The 18,381-nt window shown below is 37.0% G+C and overlaps 1 long non-coding RNA gene across 1 annotated transcript in view; it reads right to left on the reverse strand.

The window, feature by feature from the left end:
- LOC110256746 overlaps nucleotides 1-10,102 on the reverse strand; it is a 182,736-nt gene extending 172,634 nt beyond the window's left edge. The window contains exon 1 of the long non-coding RNA XR_002338665.1: nucleotides 6,389-10,102. This is a non-coding gene — a long non-coding RNA (uncharacterized LOC110256746). The remainder of the gene's footprint in view (nucleotides 1-6,388) is intronic.

The following is an 18,381-nucleotide window of genomic DNA, read 5'->3' on the forward strand; positions in this document are numbered from 1 at the left end:
TCACTGAAGCAAGATATCTCTTCTTTGCACATGGCTCACAAATTACAAATCTGTTCTGATTGCTGGTAATGTTATGGACTGGATGATTAAAAGAACATTTGAATGATAATGCTGCCTTATCTGCAGCCCAAGACAGAAAGTAGGGGGAAATATACCCATGACTCAAACTCACAGTTTCTTGTAAGGAAAAAAAAAAAAAAAGGTAACATTGTGGCAATGGTTTTGGTACAAATGGCAGGAGATTTAATAGAACTGATCCCTAGCCACTAAAATGAGAAGCTAGTCAAAGGTAGTGAGACACTGGCCCTAGACAGACCACTGTTGCACAGTGTAGGCACACAACAGGCAGCAAAGATTGATGCTCCCACTAACCAGAGGACCAACATCAATTCTTCATAATAATTTAAAACAATATTTTAGAAATAACATTAATACTGAAATCATGTAAAAATCAGGACACTGTTGGAATTTCTTATAAATTTTATGGATTAATTTTAATTGTGTTTTAAATTACATATTAAGGGTTTGGGGCAGCAAAATATTTTCAGTGCTTATTATGAACCCCATAAGTCTTATCTGACCCATGCTTTTACTTTTTGGCATTCCTTGTCTTGATGTGAAAATGATCACTGATAATAAAGAGCATCCATAAATTAGGGTCAGAATCTCAGAAAGTGGGAAAGTATGGGATTTGCAAATAAGACTTGAACTTCTTACACATCACAAGAGGACTTTTTATGATAACAGGAATTTTTAATTTTAATTTTAGGGATTTTTAATTTTTTAATTTCCCCCAATGCATTATTTTTTTCTTCTGTACAGCATGGTGACCCAGTTACACATATATGTATACATTCTTTTTTCTCACATTATGCTCCATCATAAGTGACTAGACATAGTTCCCAGTTCTACACAGCAGGATCCCATTGCTAATCCATTCCAAAGGCAATAGTTTGCATCTATAAACCCCAAACACCTGATCCATCCTACTCCCTCACCCTCCCCCTTGGCAACCACAAGTCTATTCTCCAAGTCCATGATTTTCTTTTCTGTGGAAAGATTCATTTGTGCCATATATTAAATTCCAGATATAAGTTATATCATGTGGTATTTGTCTTTCTCTTTCTGACTTACTTCACTCAGTATGAGAGTTTCTAGATCCATCCATGTTGCTGCAAACTATACATAGAACTACCATATGACCCAGCAATCCCATTCTTGGGCATATATCTGGACAAAACTTTCCTTAAAAAAGACACACACACCCCGCATGTTCATTGCAGCACTATTCACAATAGCCAAGACATGGAAACAACCCAAATGTCCATTAACAGATGATTGGATTAGGAAGATATGGTGTATATATAATGGAATAATACTCAACCATAAAAAAAAGAACAGGAATTTTTAAAGGAACAAGAGATGAAAGGGATCAAGACAGCCTTAACTTTTCCCTCAGCTGGACTGAACTTTAGAAAAGCTTCTTCCTGACTCAAGGCCCCTGACCTCACTTCTCCTATAAAACATCTACTTTATAAAATTTGTAATGTTAGATTATTCCTCTATCCTTTCAAGATGGGAATCTTTTCAAAATCCTCTTGCCAGATTTGCAATCAGGACTGTCTTTTCCTGGCCCTAGGAACCATCCCTTTAAAATAGGATCATGAAAAAAATAAATAAATAAAATAAAATAAAATAAAATGGGATCATGAGGGAGTTCCTGTCGTGACTCAGTGGTTAACAATTCCGACTAGGAACCATGAGGTTGTGGGTTTGATCTCTGGCCTCGCTCAGTGGGTTAAGGATCTGGCATTGCAGGGAGCTGTGGTGTAGGTTGCAGGTGCAGCTCGGATCAGGTGTTGCTGTGGCTCTGGCGTAGGCCGGCAGCTGTAGCTCTGATTAGACCCCTAGCCTGGAAACCTCCATATGCTGTGGATGTGGCCCTGGAAAAAGACAAAAATAAATATATAAAACTGTTTAAAAAAAAATAAAATGGGATCATGAGGAAAGATACTTCCCCTGCTCCTGGGCTCCGTACAAGGGGAGGAATCTAACTTCCCTGGGTACCAGTCAGCAAACATAGAGCCTCATCGCAGAGAAGAGCATCACAACTCGATCAAACCCCTCCCCAAGATGTCCTCTAGTGCTTTTCTACCAGCTCACCACACTGCTCAAAATCTCTCTCAACTTTTGTCTCAGTGAAGCTGAGTGGGTAACAGGGTTTGGAAAATGTTGGAAAATGGTGAAGCTGAGTGGTGCAAAAAGTCCTTTTTCTTTTTTAGAGCAGTTTTGGTTTCTAGAAAAATCATGCAGAAGGCACAGAAAGTTCCCTGTATTCCCTCTCCCCACCACCCCATAATTTCTCCTATTATCAACGTCTTGCACTAGTATATTTGTTACAATCTACAAGCCAGGATTGCTACATTATTATTAACCAGAGTTCTCGGTTGACATTAGGCTTCGCTCTTTATTTTGTGCCTTTTTGACAAAGGCATCACATCACATTTCCACCATTACTATCGTAGAGAATAATTTCTCTCCCTTAAAATCCCCTGTGCCTCACCTATTCATTCCCCCCGACTCCCTCTGAAACCCTAGCAACTACTGATATATTCTTTTTTTACTGGATCCATAGTTTTGCCTTTTCCAGAAGGTGATAGAGTTGGAATCATACCATATGTACTTTTTCAGACTTGTCTCTTTCACTCAGCAGCATGCATTTCATGTTTCTCCCTGTCTTGTGATTTGATAGTCCATTTCTTTTTGTTGCCAAATAACATCCCATTGTCTAGATGGACCATAGTTGATCAAGTCACCTGTTGAAGGACAATAGGTGGCTCTAGTTTCTGTCATTTATCAATAAAGCCACTATAAACTGCATGCTTGTTTCTTGAAAAACATGTTTTCAGCTTCATCGGGTAACTATAAGTAAACAGGCTTGATCATATAGTAAGACTGCATTTTGACAAACTGCCTGATTCTCTTCCAGATAGCTATGCCACTTTGCATTCCACCTGCAGCGAATAAGAGTTCTGGTTGCTCTGCACCCCTGCTCCCTGCTCCCTTTTTTTTTTTTTTTCTTTTTTTAGGGCCGCACCTGTGGCACATGGAAGTTCCCAGGATAGGGGTCAAATGAAAGCTGCAGCTTCTGGCCTACACCACAGTCTCAGCAGTGAGGGAACAAAGCCATATCTATTACCTACACCATAGCTCATGACTACACCAGATCCTTAACCCACTGAGCAAAGCCAGGGATCAAACCCGAATCATCATAGATACTAGTCAGGTTCATTACTGCTGAGCAACAATGGGAACTCCTCCGCATCCTTGTTTGGTTTGGGTATTATCAGGTGTTTGGACTTCAGTCATTCTAAGTAGTACATAACAGTACCTCATTTTTAAAATGCTGCAATTTCCTAATGACAAATGATTTTGAAAATCTTTTCAGATGATTACTTGCTATCTGTATATGTTGAGGTGACTATTCAGCTCTTTTGTTGATGTTTTAATTGGGCTGTTTTCTTACTGTTCAGTTTTAAGATTTCTTTGAGTACTATAGATATATTCCTTTATCAAGCATGTGTTTTGCAAATGATTTCTCAGAGTGTGCAGCCTGTCGTTTCATTCTCTAAACAGTATCTTCCTCAGGACAGAAGTTTTTAAATTTGATAGAGTTCAGCTTACCCATTTTTTTTCCTTTTATGGATTGTGCTTTTGGGGTTGTATCATTACCAAACGCTAGTTAACTAGATTTTCTCCCATATTTTTTTCCAGATATTTTATAATGTTGTATTTAACATTCACATCCATTATCCATTTTTAAGTTTGCTTTGCTAAACTATCTAAAACCTGTGTCTATATTTTTCTTGCATAAAAAAAAGCAATTTCTCCAAAGCAACCTAAATGTCCATCAACAAAAGAATGGATAAAGAAGATGTAGTATATATACACATACATACATACATTGGAACACTATTTGGCCATAAAAAAAGAATGAAGTAATACCATTTGCAGCAACATTTATTGACCTAGAGATGATCATACGAAGTAAAATAAGTCAAACAGAGAAAGACAAACATCATATGAGATCCCTAATATGTGGAATCCAATAAAAAATGATGCAAAGGAAGTTATTTATAAAATAGAAATAGACTCAAAGATTTCAAAACCAAACTTTTGCTTACCGAAGGGGGAGCTAGGGGGGAGAGGAATAAATCGGGAGGTTAGGATTGGCATATACATTCCACTATGTACAAAATTGATAAGTAACAAGGACCTACTGCATAGCTCAGGGAAATTTACTCAATACTCTGTGATAGCCTATATGGGAAAAGATCTGAAAGAAGAGCGGAAGATCTCAAAAGATCTGAAAAAGAATTATATATACTGATTTGCTTTCCTGTACACCTGAAACTAATAACACTGTAAATCAACTATACTCCAATTAAAGTTTAGAAAAAATAATTGTCCCCACATCTTTTGTTGAAAGACTACTGTTTGTCCATTGAATTGCCTTTGCCCCAATGCTAAAGATTAAATGACCATATGTGTATGGGTTGATTTATGGGCTATTATGTTCCACTGATCTATACATCTGTTCTTTCACAAATGCCTTGCTATCTTGATGAGTACAGCTTCACAGTAAGTCCTGAATCAAGATGTATCACTCCCAGAATTTGATTCTTCTTTCTTCCATGTGTCTGGCTCTTTGGGGTGTTTTGCTTCTCCATGCAAATGCAGCAGTTCTCCAATCCACAACTTCAATTTTTAGTTGAAGTACAGTTTATTTACAATATTACATTAGTTGCAGGTGTACAGCTTAGTGATTCAATATTTTTATAGATTATACTTTATTTAAAGTTATTATAAAATAATGGCTATATTTCCCTGTGGTATACAATATCTCCTTAGAAACCAAAAATCCGTTGATTATATAAGGCATGAGACTAGATTCTAGAAGCAGTATGCATTCTGTCTTAAGAAATCCCTTTCTTGAGGAATTAGCACCCTGATTCTCTATAGTGTCACGAATTTTCAAGGTATACAAATATCAGCTCCCTGCCTGAAGAATTCTGGCATTTAATTTATACTAAACCAGCTGCAAGTTAATTTTATTGGTAGGAAAATTCTTTCAAATCTATTTAATGCAAATAAATACATCAACTAAAGATTGTTTCTGCATGCTCACAGACACTATGTCAGGTTCCTAACCCATTGAACCACAACAGGAGCTGCAGGGAATTTTAAATCTCCAGGCATTTGTTAATCCTTCAGGACATTGATCTCTTTGGCCTAGGTGAAACTGAATATAACTTAGATCAAATTCAGGGGAAAAAAAAAATCCCTGGATTAAGATGCAATAACAATAGAGATTCTGTTTCACCCAGCCTCACAAAATATTGAGATGCCATGTCTCAAAACTATGAAACATGCAAGGCATTACTGGGGATGAGTGGGCAAGATGGAGATGCCCTGGATTATAGGACAGGGCTGAGGTCTGAGGAGGAACAGAGCTTTCGTGAAGGGTGACATGGGGACAGAACTGTCCAAAACTGTCACAACTCATGCACCTGATGAAGTTAGTCTGCTCTCTGAGATTCCTGAAGAATCACTATGAAAGCATTTCAAGAAAACAGCATCCATTCCTTTCTTTCCCCCAAGATCTCTGGCCTTTGGTAGCCTCTCCCGGCAGCCAGCACATCCCCTAAATCTTCACCTCTGCTGTGCTATGTGAGGTTCCCTATCCACCATGTGGCCTTTAATTTAAAAGTTTGCCAACATTTTCAAAAGATGGAAAGAAGGAAAGTAAGACTCACCAAAGAGGATCATATGCATCCTTGAAAGTGAACATAGGGAGAAATTAGAATCTTAATTCTTCAAACACTTCATGATATTCAGAGAAGATAAAACTTTAAAAGAGTCAGAAATCTCTGCCTATCACATATAGACTAGTAAAGAACAAAAGAATTGTTTATTCTTATGTTTAAATATCAGATACGTGAAAGGTTTTAATGGACTCTCATCAATTCTGGAAAGGTACTTATCTGCGAAAAAGACTTCATGTCTCCTTTTGAAGCAAAATACAATAAACAGAACAAAAAGATGCCTTGATACTGTTGTTTCATTGATGACTGTTACATAGCCGACAAACTTAGTTATAGCGAACCATCAATAAAGCTCAGCTTCTACATGTCCCCCAGCGTTGGGATGGATCCTGAGCTCAGAGCCCAGAAAATTTTAAGATTCAAGGCAGACTCTGTGGCAATCCCAGCTCCTAGGTTGCAGGTCAGTCACAAACAGAATTTATTTTCAGGTTTCTGAATCTCTTACTGCCTGTGGGTTTAGGCCCTTCCTTGCCCCACAAGCATTAGATCACAGAAATACTCACCTATGGCTTCTGCTGTATTGCATCCCTGCACTGAGGGATCCCGCCTGCTTCTTGCTTATTTTGACCTTAGTAACACTCTTGGTTGAATCTGTTAATTTCTAAATATCCCGTCACCAACCTCCTGCTTAGCTGTACTCCGGGTGTATTAGAAGCCATTTCTCCGTATGACTGGTGCAAATTTCCAAAGTCTAACAGATAGAAAGGCCAAGACTTCAGTGTGAGTTCTCACCTTACAAAAAGTTTACTTGCCCTCTTGCCAGATTTTAACCCCTACTCTGGGCCTACTCCTGGAAGGATATAATTTATAATTTCTCTAGGGCGGGAAAATGCTGAGAGTGTCTGTTCTCAATATCACTCTAGGTAGAAATTATCAACACATTTCGATACACATGCAGATTCCAGAGTCCACAGAAACGATTCAACTCTGGGAATCTGGAATGGATTCCAGAAAAAGAGAAGATGAACAAACTTCAATAGGAAGATGGCAAATCATTTGCAGTAACACCGGGCACTCCCTGAGGGAAGATGTCTCACTTGACAGATGCTTTGTAAATGCTTGCTAGTGATAGAGTGTTAAAATGCCTACCATTTATTGTTGCTTTTGGAAATTATTAAACCAGTAGGAAAGGTCAGTTTGCCACAAGTATTTTTAAAAACAACTAGTCTTTTAGCTGAACATTAACCTTTTTTGCCATTCTGCAATTCAAATGTATCCTTTATTTAAAAAGTAAGTGCACATAATGTTTGTGAGCACAAGCAATGCCTTTAAGATTTAATGTATTCAGCCCACTGTGTGCAGAATAACAATCATCCACAAGAGGTTAAAAATAATGAGCGTGAAGGGGAGAAGCAAACGGGATATTTTTAGATTCCTTCCAAGAACACGAACTGCTTTACAAGGACAAAGAAAAATCTAAATTCTAATCTGAGTGTGAGCCATTTTTTCTGTGGTCATAAAGAATTGCTCCATGTAAGCGCTGAGGAAAAAAGTGAGGGAAAACTTCTGGGTGAGCAAACAGAAGTTTATGTCCTTAAAGCAGCAACTTGAACTGTGGAAATCTCTCTGCTCTTGTAATCCTTGCACAGGTTATCTCTTTCCAAAACATGGTTTGTTATACCTGCCAAGAGCAAGGTTGCACTAAAATATTTTAGTTCTCAGAGTATAAGAATGCTTCCTACCCAACCTCTTTGGAAGCAAATGTATGGTCACAGGTTTAGAATTAAACCCTACCCCCACCCCCCATGAGAGTCACCAAAAGCATTTATCACAGCCTACGGAACCTAGCTCTGGAACACCCCGTGATTCACAGATGGCAATGGATGCTGTGCTAACCTGAGTTTCACACCGTGGGCCTATGCAACAAGTCAGCACAATGAACGGCAATGCTGGATATGCCATGTTGCTCACTTAATTGCCCCTCACTTCATCAAGTGATGGGATTTATCCATGCTCTCTACTCTTCCCTGGAAACAACCATCGCTGTCCACAACCCGCCACATCATGTGACCAGAAGGCTCATCTCTGTACTTCTGAGCCTTCCTGCCCCCTGAGTTCAATTAACTGGTTGCCAGGAGTCAGTTTCATTTGTTCCCAAACTTGTTTATGCTTGACTTATTTTACATTGCAATTATACAGATTAATTATCTTGTAAACTGATGAACGGGGCGTGTGAAAAGAGAATTGCTTCTAACAAATGCTTTGGTTAATGCTTTGGTTAAAAGTGAGTTGCTAAAAATAAAGCAATCTCCTTTGGGGACAAGACAATATGAAAGTTGGAAGAATGTCACAGAAATTTAGAAGGATTCTGCCTCTAAATTTTTCTCACACTGCTTGCAGAAATGGGAGCTAGAAATGGAGGACAATGTGTGGTCTACCTAGGAAGAATAATTTAGCAATCCAATCAGTGAACTCACACCCAGCAAAAAGGCCTTATTACCCCCACATAAAAAGATAGGTGAAAGAATTTAATTGACATGTTCTAAGCTAGCATAAAATATTTAGTGTGGGCACCATCATGTATTACTATAAGAATTTCATTATACAGGTCAATGATTTGTTTATGCTTTGCTAATTTGACTGTCTTTTCTAACTAACTGATCATCTACCAACCTTGACTACGTCCAATGGGAGAATTCTACTATCATCACATCAACAGCAAAAAAAAAGTCCCTATAGGGCCAAGATTACAAACTAGCAGACTATAGGACAAATTCAGCTTTTCCTGGTATGGAATTTGTCCATCTCCTCTTGAAAAATTAGATCAGGCATCATTGGACTTGACTGTGGCAACAATAGTTCCTGCTGGCCAAGAGATGCCCCCTTTGGAAAAGGCCACCACCCACCAATGAGACCTGTCTTCACTTTCCAACCTGCCAGTTCACCCGCTCATGTTATGCCTGGCTTCCACAGGCATTTGCAGTTGCTTACCTCGCTCTAAGACCATTTTTGTGAGAAGTATGGATTTTTAATTTGCCTAAGCTCTGTGGCAAGAGAAAAACACCTCCTTCCCACTCTAAAAGTTCATGCAATCCATTTTTCTCAAGCACCTCTCCAACATTACAAAGAAATCTAGAAACACATAGTCACACATGCAGAAGGCAGCACCTGTCCTTTCAGCAGCTTAAAATATAACTTTAGGCTGTTCCCTGGTGGTCTAGGGGTTAGGATTCAGAGCTTGCATTGCATGGCCCAGGTTCAGTCCTTAGTCTGGGAACTGAGATCCCACATCAAGCTGCTGCACACAGAGGCCAATAATAACAACAATAATAATATTTTGAAAAACAAAGAAGAAGCTCATACAATATATAACACATACTAAACTGTTATGTCTCCAATTACTGAAAATTTATAGACTGAAGCAGGTCATTAACACTGAATTCTGAATTTCCCTGTTATCCTAACTATACCAAAAGACCCTTGAAGAAGCCAGGTAATAAATTAATTTTGAAATACCTCCAGCCCTACCACATAATAAATGTTTAACAGATCCATTAACACAGAAGAGTTAAAAGATCAGTGATACTTGCTAATTTTTCAAAAAAAGAAAAAAGCAGTATCTGGGGAAGAGAGATGGGAAGATGGGAAGTCAATTTGTATTGAAAGTAGATGACACGGTGTGTTTTATGGATAGAAAAGATTTTCAACTAGTGAGAAGGAATTTGGGGAAATATGTGTGAAAAGGTAGCAAGGAGGGATTATGACAGGCTTTGAACATTAGACTCGAGGATTTAGATTTTATCTTGTGCATGACGGGATGACTGAAGGTTTTAGAAGCATAGTGAAACTTGAACACAGGTATTGAGAGAAATAGATCTGTCAACAGAATGTAGTACTAGTCTAATTGAGCAAAGAATATAAGTAGGGAGATTAATTAAAAGGCAGTAGAAAGAGCTCTTGAATTAAAACAAGGCCTGCAGGAGAAAATTTTTGTTGTTTTCGTTGTTTTAATTATTTGAGTCACTTGAACATAAAATTGGCAGGACTCTGTGACATTGGGTCTAAGTCATGAAGAAGAAAATATTGCAAAGACAATTACCAGACATAAGGTTTCAGAGGTTTTAAACTAGTGTCATTCTAAAAGGGACTTGAAAAGAGAGCTACTTTGAGGGAAAGACAATGATGAATGCAAAGTTGAAAAACAAGACCCCATGGCGTCCCGTTGTGGCTCAGTGGTTAACGAATCCGACTAGGAACCATGAAGTTGCAGATATGATCCCTGGCCTTGCTCAGTGGGTTAAGGATCTGGCATTGCCATGAGCTGTGGTGTTGGTCACAGACGTGGCTTGAATCCCACCTTGCTGTGGCTGTGGCGTAGGCTGGCGGCTACAGCTCTGATTTGACCCCTAGCCTGGGAATATCCACATGCCACAGGTGCAGCCCTAGAAAAGACAAAAATAAATAAATAAATAAAGCAAGCCCCATTAAAAATGAAGTGTTAACAGAAACTTCTGGCAAAGGGTTGCTGCCATCAATAACCACATCATCACAGCAGCAACTCTTTCAAACATCTGTAAATGCAACTCTTATAACCTAGGTTAAAAAATGTAAAAATTAATTATAGATACTTAAATTTCAGTGGAAGAACTAAAATTAAATTGGAAATTTAAGATCCACCATGCTTTTTCAAAAATATATCACAGGCTGAATGGAATTTTCCAGAAATTTTGTGTGCTGATTTTAGTGACTTCTGAAGATAAAATAGTCTGTAAAGACTGGTCATTGTAGCTCTACTGTTTTTTCCATGGCCCTGAAAAATGGCTATGGCAAAAAGAATTGACCAAATAAGGTGGAAAACTGTTAAAAAAAAAAAAAAAGAATTAACACCCAGACCTCTGGTAAGAATTTTGGAATCTGAATAAATTCATCTTTTACCTGTATTTGAATCAAAAAAATTATACTGGAAAGGAAAAATAAGGATTTTAGTTACCTAGTATGAAAATTTTAATTTTGAGATTTGCAAGACCAGATTGAAACATGTGGCTTGAGTGCTTGGGACCAAAAATATAAATTATTTAATTGAGCAGATCTTTTTTAACAAAGTCAGTATTGACTGAAAAGGACATATGTATGCCTTGGGATTCTATTTTCCTAAACATACTCTGCAATGTCCTCCTCACCTGCAATAGGGATGAGAGAGAAAGCAGATCACCAGAAACAGTTATTTTAAGGTTACCATGATAATAAACCAAGATGGGACACCTAGGCTCTCTATATCCTTTTTAAATAGACCTTATTCTTTAGATTCGCACTAGGTTCACAGTACAATTAGCAGACATTACAAGGATTTCCCATATATATAAACCTCTACCTACTCCCACAAATGTATTGATTACTTTTCCCATCATCAACATTCCCCACCAGAATGATCTGGTTGTAACAACTGATAAGCCTATATCAACACATCATTATTACCCCAAACCCACTGTTCACATTAGGGTTCACTTGATACTGTACATTCTATGTATAGGAATAAAATGTGTGATGACATATATCACCATTGCAGTATCACAGGGAACAGTTTCACTAAAAATCCTCTGTGCTGCTTCATCTACTCTTTCTTTTATTTTTATTTTTTGGCCACCCCAGGGTCCAGTGGTTTGACGTGGGATCTCAACTCTCAAAGCCAGGCTACAGTGGTAATAGTGCCAAGTCCCAACCACTAGACCACTAGGCAATTTCCTGTGCTCCACCTATTCTAATACAGTTTTTCCTCAGAATTCTTGTGAAAACTAGAAAATCATGATTACCTAATGTTAGTTTCTGTCCTACATTGATAAAGACTTCCTAGTAATCCTTTGGACACTAAAGGATTTCATAGAGCATAGTCAGCTTCCCTGGCCCCCACATATCTCCAAAACCATCTAAAGTGAAATGGCTTCTCAGGAGGCAAATTCAGAGTTTCGGAGCAAGTGTTTGAAATCCACATCATACACTAAAATTCAATGAGACCTGAAATGATGACATTTTTAATGTGGATTAATATGAAATTTTGATAAATAATGTTAAAGCTTATAAAATTGACACATAAACCCATTGAAAATAAGGGAAAATGGATTTTCAATTTGTAATTGCTGTAGTTTAAAATTTTTATTTTCATTGGTTTATGACATTACACAAGTTTTATGCATATAGCATTATATTTTGACTTCTGTATAAAATACAGTGTGCTCACCACCAAAAGTTGAGTATCTGTCACCATACAGTTGATCCCAATTTACCTTCCCCCTACCCTACCTTCCCTTTGGTAACCACCACACTGTTCTCTGAATCTATGTGTTGTTTTTATTTGGTTTGGTGTGGTTTTATATCCCACATATGAGTGAAATTATATGGTACTTCTCTATCTCTGCCTAACATTTCATTTAGCATAATACCCTGAAGGTTTTATCTATGCTATCAAAAATGGCAAGATATCCTCTTTTATGGCTTGGTAATATTCCATTGTATGTATATATTTACAATATCTTTACCCATTCTTCTGCCAATAGGCGCTTAAGTCATTTCCTGGCTATTGTAAATAATGCTGCACTGAACACAGAAGAGCATATATCTCTTCAAATTAGTGTTTTCATATTCTTCATGTAAACACCCAGAAGTGAAACAGCTGGATCATATGATAATTCTATTCTTAGCTTTTTGAGAAAGCTCTATACTGTTTTTCATAGCAGCTACACCAGTTTGCATTCCCACCAGTAGAACATGAGTTCCCTTTTCTTTACATAGTCTGCAACACTGTTATTTCTTGCCTTTTTGATAATAGTTATCTGAAGGGGCATGAAGTGGTACCTCATTGTGGTTTTGATTTGCATTTCCCTGTTCATTATCAATGTTGAGCATCTTTCCTGTGCCTCTTGGCCATCTGTATATCTTCTCCAGAAAAATTTCTATTTAGCTCTTCTACTCATTTTTTAAATTGGATTGTATTTTGTTGTTGTTGAGATGTATGAATTCTTTATATATTACATATTAATCTATTATCAGAATTGTAATTAGTAAATATCCCCTCCCATTTGGTAGGCTGTCTTTTCACTTTGTTGATGATGTCCTTTGCTGAGCAGAAGCTTTTCAGTTTGACATCACCCCATTTGTTTATTTTTGCTTTTGTGTCCTTTGAGGAGACATATCTAGAAAGATCCTGCTAAAACTGATGTCAAAGAGTGTACTGTCTATGTTTCCTTCTAGGCTTTTAAGGTTTCTAGTCTTATGTTCAAGTTTTTAATCCATTTTGAGTTTGCATGGGGGGTGGTATAAGATCATGATCTAGTTTCATTCTTTGCATGTGGCTGTCCAGTTTTTCCAACAGCACTTATTAAAGAGACTGTCCTTTTTCTATTGTGCTATTTGCTTCTTTGTAAATTAAGCAAATTTATTAATTAATTGTCCATATATGTGTGTTTATTGCTGGGATCTTAATTCTGTTCCACTGATTTCTGTGTCTGTTTTTCTTCAAATGTCATGCTGTTTTGATTATCACACCTTTGTAATACAGTTTGAAATCACATAATGTGAAATGTCCAGTTTTGTTCTTTTTTTCTAAAGACTGATTTGGCTATTTGGGGTCTTCTGAGGTTCCACATAAATGTTAGGATTTTTTTTTTCTAGTTTTGTGAAAAAAATGTTGCTGGAATTTTTATAGGAATTGCATTGATCTGTATGTAGACTGTTTTAGGCAATATGAACATTTTAACAATATTAATTCTTTCAACCCATGGACACATAATATTTTTGCATTTCTTTGCATCTTGTCCAATTTCTTTCAGTAACGTCTCATAGTGTTCAGTGTACAGGTTTTTCACCATCCTGGTTAAACTTATTCCTAGATATTTTATCCCTTTTGTTGCAATTATAAATGGGATTATTTTTCTTAATTTCTCTTTCTGCCAGTTCATAATTGGTGTATTAGAAATTCAACAAATTTTGTGCATTTATTTTTTTACTCTGCAGCTTTACTCTATTCATTTATTAGTTCTAATAGATTTTTCAGTGGAATCATTAGGGTTTTCTATATATAAAACCATGTTATCTACAAAAGTGACAGTTTTACTTATTGCTTTCAGATTTGAATAACTTATTCCTTTTTCTTGCATAATTATTCTGGCTAGGTCTTCTAATACTATGTTGAATAAATGTGGCAAGAGTGGCATCTTTGTCTTTTTCATAATCTTAGAGGCACAGCTCTTAGTTTTTCACTGGTAAGTATGATGTTAGCTGTGGGTGTGTCACATATGGCCTTTGTTGTATTGAGGTATGTTCCTTCTATACCCATTTTATTGAGAGCTTTTATCATACATGGAGATAGAATCTTGTCAAATGCTTTTTCTGCAACTATTTAGATGATAATATGACTTTTATCCTTCATTTTATAAATGTGGTATATTACATTAATTGATTTGTGCATGCTGAACCATCTTTGTAACCCTAGAATAAATCCCACTTAATCTTGATGTATGATCCTTTCAATGTATTACTCTTTTAGTTTGTTAATATGGTGCTGAGGATTTTTGCATCTATGTTCATCAGAGATAATGGCCTATAATTTTCTTTTTTTGAGTTGTTCTTGTCTGGTTTTGGTATCAGAGTAACGCCAGCCTCAAAAAAATGCATTCCTTCCTCTTCAAATTTTGGTACAGTTTAAGAAATATAGGTATTAGGAGTTCCCATCATGGCTCAGTGGCTAATGAATCTGACAAGGAACCATGAGGTTGCGGGTTTAATCCCTGGCCTTGCTCAGTGGGTCGAGGATCCAGCATTGCCATGAGCTGTGGTATAGATTGCAGACACTGCTCAGATCCTGCATTGCAGTGGCTCTGGTGTAGGCTGGTGCCTACAGCTCCAATTCACCCCCTAGCCTGGGAACCTCCATATGCTGGGGGAGTGGCCTAGAAAAGGCAAAAAGACAAAAAAAAAAAAAGTATAGGTATTAAAGCTTCTTCAAATGTGTGGTAGAATTCATTTATGAAGCTGTCTAGTCTTAAACTTTGGTCTTTTGAGAAGATTTTATTACTATTTCAACCTCCAAACTAGTGAAAAGTCTATTTAGACTTTTTATTTCTTCATTATTCAGTCTCAGAAGGTTTTATGTTTTAAGAATTTATCCATTTATTCTAGGTTGTCCAATTTATTGACATATAGTTTGTCATACTATTCTCTTATAATCCCCTGTATTTTTGTCACATCTATTGTTATTTCTTCTCTTTCATTTCTGATGTTATTTAGCAGAGCCTTCTCTTTTCTTAGTGAGTCTAGCCAGAGTTTGCCAATTTTTCTTATTTTTTCAGAGAATCAGCATTTAGTTTTATTGATCTTTTCTGTTGTCATTATCATCTCTATTTCATTTATTTCTGCTCTGATTTTTATTATTTTTCCTTATACTGACTTTGGGCATCATTTGTTCTTTTTCTAATTTAGGTGAAAAGTTAGATTTTTTTTTGAGATTTTTCTGGTGTCTTGAAGTAGTTCTGTATTGCCTAAAATTCCCTCTTAGTATTGCTTTTACTTCATTGTATACATTTAATATGTTGTATTTTCATTTTCATTTGTCCTCAGAACTTTAAAAAAAAATTCTCCTTATATTTCTTCATTGATTCCATAGCTATTCAGTATCACTTTGTTCATTTGCCACATATTTGTGATTTTCCATCTTTCTTTATTTGATTTCTAATTTCATACCATTGAAATTAGAAAATCACGATTAGAAAATATGCTTGATATGAATTATATCTTCTTAAATCTATGAGTCCCCAGTTTTGTGTACCAACATATGATCTATCCTTGAAAATGTTTTATAGGCACTTAACAATAATGTATATTCTGCTGTATTTAGATGAAGTGTTCTGTACAAATCTACCAAATTCATTTGGTCTAATATTTCATTTCAGGCTACTGTCTCTGTTGACTTTCTGCATGGATAATCTATCTATTGATGTAAGAGGGGTGTTAAAGTCCCTTGTTGTTTTTGCGTTGCTGTCAATTTTCCCCTTTAGATATGTTAATAATTGTTTTCTATATTGTGGTGCTCCTATGTTAGAAACATATATATATACACACGCAGTCTTTTTGTCTTTTCTAGGGCTGCACCCATGGCATATGAAGGTTCCCAGGCTAGGGGTCTAACCAGAGCTGTAGCCACTGGCCTACACCACAGCTGCAGCAATGTGGGATCCGAGCCACATCTGTGACCTACATCACAGCACACAGCAATCTGGATCCTTAACCAACTGAGCAAGGCCAGGGATCGAACCCACAACCTCATGGTTCCTAGTCAGATTCGTTAACCACTGATCCATGATGGGAACTCCTTTTTTTTTTTTAGGTGCATATATATTAATTCACCCTTGATAAATTGTCCCCTTTATCACTGTATAATGTCTACCTTTGATCTCGTTATGTTTTTTGGCTTAAGGTCTCTTAGTCCTATATGAGTTTGGCTACACCTGCTTTCTTTTGGTTTCCATTTGCCTGAAGTATCATCTTCCATTCCTTCTCTTTGAGCCTATGTTTGTTTTTAGACTGAGTCTTGGGAGACAGCATACATTTTGATCTTGTTTTTTAACCCATCCAGCCACTCTGTGTCTTTTGATTAATGAATTCAATCCATTTAACATTAGGGTAATTATTGATGGATGATTACTTATTACTGCCATTTTATCTCTTGTTTTCTGGTTGCTCTATATCTCCATTGCTTCTTTTTCCTTGTGTTTGTTTGTCATTTTGGTGTGGTGGTTTTCTACAATTTTTTATGATTTTTTTCACAGTTTTCTCTTTCTTGTTTAGGACATTCAAAATGAATTTCGTATAGCAGAAATTATCACAACATTGTAAATCAACTATATTCAATAAAATTTTAAAAGTGAAAAAAATGAGTTTCAGAATCAGAAGCACAGGAAAATGTGTTTTCAATGGATTTATAACTTCTACAACAAGCCTACAAATGAGTGTAAGTCAGCAGATCGCAATATCTGGAGACATGCATGACTGTCTCCTGGTTGAGCTGGAGGGAAGGGAAGGGACAGCTAGTTGGTAGAGGTCACAGTTGGTGATAAACTTCCTACAATGTACAGGACAGTTCCCCCTAAAAAGTCATCCAACCCCAAATGTCAGTAATGGCAAAGTTCATGAACCCTGATGTAAGTTCTCAAAGACCCTCCTGGATTCTTTCCATGGACAGCAGCCAGTGATCCACAAACCAAGAAGCACAATACATTTCTCCATCATATTCAAGAGGCTCACCTATTATCACACAAATAAACAAGATGCTTGGAGTGGGTCTTTTTTACTGTTCTAAGTTTGGGGTAAAATGTGACTTAAAGACATCTCAGCCTCATCCAATAAAAGTTCCTTTTGTGTAAGTCTGAAAGCAGAGCTTCCTATTTTGCTACTTTCTTTACCACTTCCTGAAGAGAAATCCACAGAAGAGTCTGTTTTGTAAACATCCAAGAGGTTTCATTTCTACCTTGTTAGCAAGCCAGTGACACCTACTTATCAGATGGGTGTGATGAACACTGTGAAGTTCTCCATGTGCATGTACAGAAGACCCAACTTCCTCCTGTAGATAATACTTCAATTTGTGTTTTTCTTTTTCTTAAAGAAAGAGCCTACTTTATTTTGAATGACCATCATAATTTAGACACTATTACAGGAATATAAGAAGAAGCACGGGTATGAATAACCACCAGTTCTTTTCCCATCTTCCTAATTCTCACTCGCCATTCTGTGATAGTTTAGATTCATCCTTCAGAATATTAAAAATTTGAGTTATAGGAATTCCTGTTATGGCTCAGCAGTAATGAACCAGAATAGTAGCCATGAGGACATGGGGTTCAATCCCTGGTCTCACTCAGTGGGTTAAGGATCCAGCATGTGCTGAGCTGTGGTGTAGGTCGAAGATGCAGCTCAGATCCTGTTACTGTGGCTGTGGTGTAGGTCAGCAGCTACAGCTCCAATTCAACCCTTAGCCTGGGAATCTCCATATGCTACAGGTAAAGTCCTAAAAAGCTAGGAAGGAAGGTAGGAAGGAAGGAAGGAAGGAAGGAAGGAAGGAAGGAAGGAAAGAAAGAAAAAGTTGAGGTACAAATTGCTCACTGGCACCTGCTAGCTATGCCACATTGGCCAAGACACTTCTCAAAATTTAGTTTCTCATATATAAAATGAGATTAATAATAACCTTGTAGATGACTATGAGTTATAATGAGACAATTCATATGCAGTCTGAATGTAATGCTAGGGATGAAAAGGCCATAAATAAATATTAACTGATGCTATTATAATTACTATTATTTTTATCATTATATATCATAACGAGAATTAAAGTTTAAGATTGAATAGAAATGTAAGAACTTGCTATCTGTAGCTATGCCCACATCAGACACCAGGTTCCTTGCAGTCCAGGATGTTCATTTTTATTCCAAATTCCAACAAAATGCCTGGCTAACTACCAGGTCTCTCCAAATTCAAACAGATATTCCAATAACCAGATGAATAAATATCTACAAGC

This window comes from Sus scrofa, chromosome 14, assembly GCF_000003025.6.
Source record: "Sus scrofa isolate TJ Tabasco breed Duroc chromosome 14, Sscrofa11.1, whole genome shotgun sequence".
Classification (NCBI taxonomy): Eukaryota; Metazoa; Chordata; class Mammalia; order Artiodactyla; family Suidae; genus Sus; species Sus scrofa.